Source organism: Macaca thibetana, chromosome 5 (genome assembly GCF_024542745.1).
Source record: "Macaca thibetana thibetana isolate TM-01 chromosome 5, ASM2454274v1, whole genome shotgun sequence".
In the NCBI taxonomy this organism is placed as follows: Eukaryota; Metazoa; Chordata; class Mammalia; order Primates; family Cercopithecidae; genus Macaca; species Macaca thibetana.
Window position 1 is genome coordinate 2098091 of NC_065582.1, and position 4988 is coordinate 2103078.

At 42.7% G+C, this 4988-nt stretch overlaps 1 pseudogene; it reads right to left on the reverse strand.

Annotated features, from left to right (window-relative positions):
- Window positions 1–3050: 3050 nt before the first annotated feature.
- On the reverse strand, window positions 3051–4118 carry LOC126955042 (peroxiredoxin-6-like; annotated as a pseudogene).
- Window positions 4119–4988: the final 870 nt, after the last annotated feature.

Here is a 4988-nt window from a genome sequence, read left to right on the forward strand (position 1 = left end):
CATTTTAACAAAATCCAGGTGATTCATAAAAATCGAGAACTGTTGTAGATGCGTGAGTGTAAACATTGTGAACCTGAGTCTAGGCTACAGTGCTTTCTCAATACCAACACAGGAAGGCAGCACAAGTTCAACTACATCTTGTTAGCATCCATGTCTTAGGATTGCTTAATTTACAAATCCGTAACACCTACAGCCACAGGGGTTAGTTAACAGAGCTGGCAGGCGTATGGATGTCTAAGATCAACACAGCTTTGTTGCATAGAGCTAATCTGAGCAAGTGTATGAATACAACCCTCCACCCCCCAAAACAACCGATCACATGAAGAGGCCAAAACAACCGATCACATGAAGAGGCCTACTTCAGGGGATAAAAATGGCCAGTTTGAAAGTTCCTGCTCCCTTAGAGGAGTGCATGTGTGTGTGTGCGCGTGCGCGCGTGCGTGTGCGCGTGTTGGGAGAGAGAGAATACTGTCCTACTTTTTTTCTACTATTAAAAGGTCACGTATACTTTGAGTTTCTGTTTGAAGGCTCTAGAACTGATTCTGACAAATGTCCTATAATATCTCATCCTTCATTTCTACAAGGGAAGAAAAGAATACTGCAAAGCCTCTACCTAGAGTATCACGGCCTAACCTCTATCTCAAACAAATATATGTGTGTTGTGGTAGGCATTAACATATTTAGATTGTTTAATTTAGTACTGGATGCTCCTTTTGCTAATTCAGATAATCCTTCAATGACTATAAGTAAGTTGAAGAGCGAATTATGCTTGGTTTCCCCTCACTAAATGCAATCCAGTTCCATGAATATAATGTCAATCACTGTAGGTCTTAGGCATCCATAATTTCAAAGGACTGTTTCTGCATATGTGAGTAAATACGTATATATTCTGTTCCCTCTCTGTCTCATGAAAGGGAGCTTGTTCAATGCTGTGGGTCCCTTGAGCCCAGCCTTTCCATTTGTATACCTTCTCTCACTTCTGCTGCAAGGACTGATTGTGTGGACACTCCATTGTGAAGCAGTGTCAGGCATAGAAGCTTTGTTTAGCTGGACTTTGAGCTCCATCAGAGCTGACTGGGTGAGAACCTCAAGGCTTAAATGATGATAAATGAGACAAAAATGTTATTTGCTGCTCTTCTCTGAAGTCATTAAAATAATTTATTTTAAAATTATCATGAATCTGTTTTCTAAAAGGGATAATACATGTAAATGACACAAACAGTAAAATGAAACAAGGTCACTGGTAAAAGGACGTCTCTTACCCTTGACCTCAAGTCATCTAGTTTGCTTCCCAAGGACAACTAATGTTACGTTGTCTTTTGCGGCTTTTGTAGACCCTCATCCAGGTGTTTCTTGCTTTGCTTCCAAGAAGGCAATTTACCACAAAAGAGCAACAGATTGCATTAAACAGTTATTATTATTATTTTTTATAGTGGGAGACTTCATAGTTTTCTAAATTTTCCAGGTCTACACCTGGGAGACAATGCCTGCAGACTGGCTTTTTAGGAATAAAGGAAACTTGCATGCACTGGGTTGTTCCGTATAGAATTGATCCTGCTTGTATTGATGGAGCAAATATTTATTTACAAAATTCCTTTGCTTCTTACTGAGATAGGCATTGAGAAACAGAATGATACGACCCCTCAAGGCTACCAGTAAAAAGCAGTGAGTTCGTGGAACATTCCTCATCCTTCACAATGACCTCTAAATGTCTCTTTTAGAAGTATCCTCTAAGTTCCTGATTCCAAATTAGTTTGGGTACACATACAGAAACTAGAAGTGATTTAGGCAATCAGTTTTAAATATTAACATTTATGTTAAAATAGACATTGATACATTGTGTATTTTTTTTCAGTTTTAACAAAGGATTTTGTTTGTTGTTCCCTAAAAAGTAAAATCTAGAAAATAGCAAAACCCACTGCAAGAAGAGTTCTATAATAAAACATTTTCCCCACTGCCGGAAGAGTTCCCCTTCACATGGTGCCCTCTTTCATGTACGCATTATCAGAAAGCAGACTCATAAATGCAAACCCTGTGTGAAATGCACATGCACCAGGATTGCTCACACCTGCTACACCTCCTTGGAAGCCAAGGGAGGCCTTTTCTGTAGTTTCTCCATTTTGATAGAAACTTATCACAATTCTTACTCTGTCGCTCAGGCTGGAGTGAGTAGCATGATCTTGGCTCACTGCAAGCCCTGCCTCCCAGGTCACGCCATTCTCCTGCCTCAGCCTCCTGAGTAGCTGGGACTACAGGCGCCCGCCACCACGCCCAGCTAATTTTTTTGTAGTTTCAGTAGAGATGGGATTGCACCGTGTTAACCAGGACGGTCTCTATCTCCTGACCTCGTGATCCACCCACCTTGGCCCCCCAAAGTGCTGGGATTACAGGCGTGAGCCACCGCACCCGGCCACATTTTTTTTTTAATAGCAAAATATTGAAAGGTCTCTTTGCTTGCTCTTTACTTCAGTTATCTACTAGAAAGGTACAGAATTAAAAAGGTTTTCTTCCCCCAGCTATGATCCAAACACAGAATATTAAATAACATCTGGGTTACTCTAAGTTCCTGGGTTTTATACTTGGATATTTACAGAGGAGTTGAACCTCAAGTTCTGCCACTCTTCAAAATGGGTGACTGAAGAGAGGTTATGATAGGACAGTTAAAAACATTGACAGTCATTCGTTCATGGAGGGAAAAATTGATATCATTCTCTGATGGAGGGAAGCAAGCTTTCTCAACCACCAACCAATATGACCTCATTGGTCACAAGCCCTGCGAAGATCCAGCAAGATTTGAGTTTTAAATACAGAACATATTTCAAAGAGAACCAGTAGAGAGTGCTGATGTATGAACAGAATTGAATGCTGGTGAAGGCAGAGTGTAAAGAATCCCAAGAAACTTGCCAGTTTTCATTTAATAAGCCAGTAGTATAGCAACCTAAAAGCTTTGGTGTGTTGACACCAGCGTGTTTTTATGGAATTGCTGCAGGAAGGCATGATTGGCAGCTGTCCTCTGGCTCACAGCACCAACTTCTCCAAGAGACTTAAGGCTAGGGTGTGTAGCGGAGGTATTTCTTACCAGATGGGAGCTCTTTGGTGAAGACTCCTTTCACAAAAAGTTTTTTTGGCTTCCTCTTCGGGGATGGTTGGAAGGACCATGACACTATCCCCATCCTTTCAATCAACTGGGGTGGCAACCCTCTTTTCTGCTGTCAGCTACAGAGAGGTGACTACCGGAGAATGTCATCAAAGTTCCCGCCAGTGGTAGCTGGGTAGATGATAGACAGCTTTGGCTTCTTATCAGGACCAATAACAAACACCACACGAGCCGCCGCAGGCATATCCTTTTCATCCTTCTCTGCTGGATCCAGCATGGCCAACAGGATGGTAAGGTCCCGATTCTTATCATCGAAGATGGGAAAAGGTAACTTGTCTGTGGGCTCTTCACCATTGTAAGCATTGATATCCTTGCTCCAGGCAAGATGGTCCTCAACACTGTCTATTGAAAGGGCAATTGGCTGGGTACAGTAGCTCACGCCTGTAATCCCAGCACTTTGGGAGGCTGAGGCAGACGGATCACAAGGTCAGGAGTTCGAGACCAGCCTGACCAACATGGTGAAACCCCGTCTCTACCAAAGATACAAAAATTAGCCAGGCGTGGTGGCGCGCACCTGTAGTCCCAGCTACTCAGGAGGCTGAGGCAGGAGAATGGCTTGAACCCGGTAGGCAGAGATTGCAGTGAGCCAAGATTGCAGTGAGCCAAGATCCCGCCACTGCACTCCAGCCTGGGCAACAGAGAGAGACTCCGTCTCAAGAAAAGGAAAAAAAGAAAAAAAAAGGGCAATCAACTTACCATTCCTCTTGGCAAATGCCGGTGCCAGTTTTGCAGCTCTGCCGAGCTCTGTGGGGCACACTGGGGTAAAGTCCTGAGGGTGGGATGAGAGAAAGCCCCATGAGTTTCCCAGAAAGTCGTGGAAACGGACGCGGCGGGCGGTGGTATTGGCCTCAAATTTGGGAGCCACGTCCCCAAGAAGCCGACCTCTGGGTGTGGCAGTGGTGGTGACCAGGAGGCGCAGCTCGGATGGCAGCCGACCGGGTGGTTCTGACGAAGAAGACATTGTATATTTACATACAAAATTCATACAGATTTTTAAGATAAAATAGAAACCTTCAAAGAAAAATTAGGCCTGTGATAGCATGTTTTATTGCACCACTGGAGGAAATCCTTGGAAAATTTGCCAAGCATTAGAAATAGATAAGTCGCTGTGGAAGTTGAATGATGAACCAACTTTGGCTTATACAAAATGAGGAGCAAAGAGCAGTTGTTAAAATTGGGATGTGGAAGGTGATGAGTTCTTCAACGCCTCAACCCAATGAATACAATTTAATGTTGTAACAGTCCATGATTTAAATAAAAGAAAAATTGATAGAACCCTAGTGCATCTAATAATATGTCCTATGTTAATAGGATGTTTTCTATACATGATGCAATGAGAATATTTTTCCTACACTACTAAAATTAAGATAATTGAAATTCTACTGTCAAACAAATGTTGATTTAAAAATTATTATTACCTTTATTAAGCACGGCATTTTAATAGATGTTTTAAAAAAGGTGAGCTCTAGGCTGGGTGCAGTGGCTCATGCTAGCACTTTGGGAGGCTAAGGCTGGTAGATCACCTGAGGTCAAGAGTTCGAGACTAGCCTGGCCAACACAGTGAAACCCCGTCTCTACTAAAAATACAAAAATTAGCCAGGTGTGGTGGTGTGAGCCTGTAATCCCAGCTGCTTGGGAGTCTGAGGCAGGAGAATCGCTTGAACCCGGGAGGCGGAGGTTGCAGTGAGGCGATATTGCACGACTGCACTCCAGTCTGGACGACAGAGAGAGATTTTGGCTCAAAAAAAAAAAAAAAAAAAAGACAGAAAAAAGGTAAGTTCTATTCCATACAAACAGCAAATTTGCTCTTTGTTATTAGAAAAACTAGAGT